Source organism: Trichechus manatus, unplaced genomic scaffold, assembly GCF_000243295.1.
Source record: "Trichechus manatus latirostris isolate Lorelei unplaced genomic scaffold, TriManLat1.0 scaffold00002, whole genome shotgun sequence".
In the NCBI taxonomy this organism is placed as follows: Eukaryota; Metazoa; Chordata; class Mammalia; order Sirenia; family Trichechidae; genus Trichechus; species Trichechus manatus.
The window spans coordinates 41193155-41193507 of record NW_004443938.1 but is presented as its reverse complement, the minus strand read 5'-3'; positions in this window follow the sequence as shown (position 1 = coordinate 41193507).

Below are 353 nucleotides of genomic sequence, written 5' to 3'. Positions count from 1 at the left end.
TCAGATGACTGCCTCTTGGTCTATATACAGATTCCTCACGAGCACAATTAAGTGTTCTGGAATTCCTATTCTTCACAATGTTATCCATAATTTGTTATGATCCACAAAGTCAAATGCTTTTGCATACTCAATAAAACACCGGTAAACATCTTTCTGATATTCTCTACTTTCAGCCATGATCCATCTAACATCAGCAATGGCATCCCTTGTTCCAAGTCCTCTTCTGAATCTTGAATTTCTGGTGGTTCCCTGTTGATATACTGCTGCAGCCGCTTTTGAATGATCTTCAGTAAAATTTTACTTGTATGTGGTATTAAGGATATTGTTTGATAGTTTCTGCATTCTGTTGGATC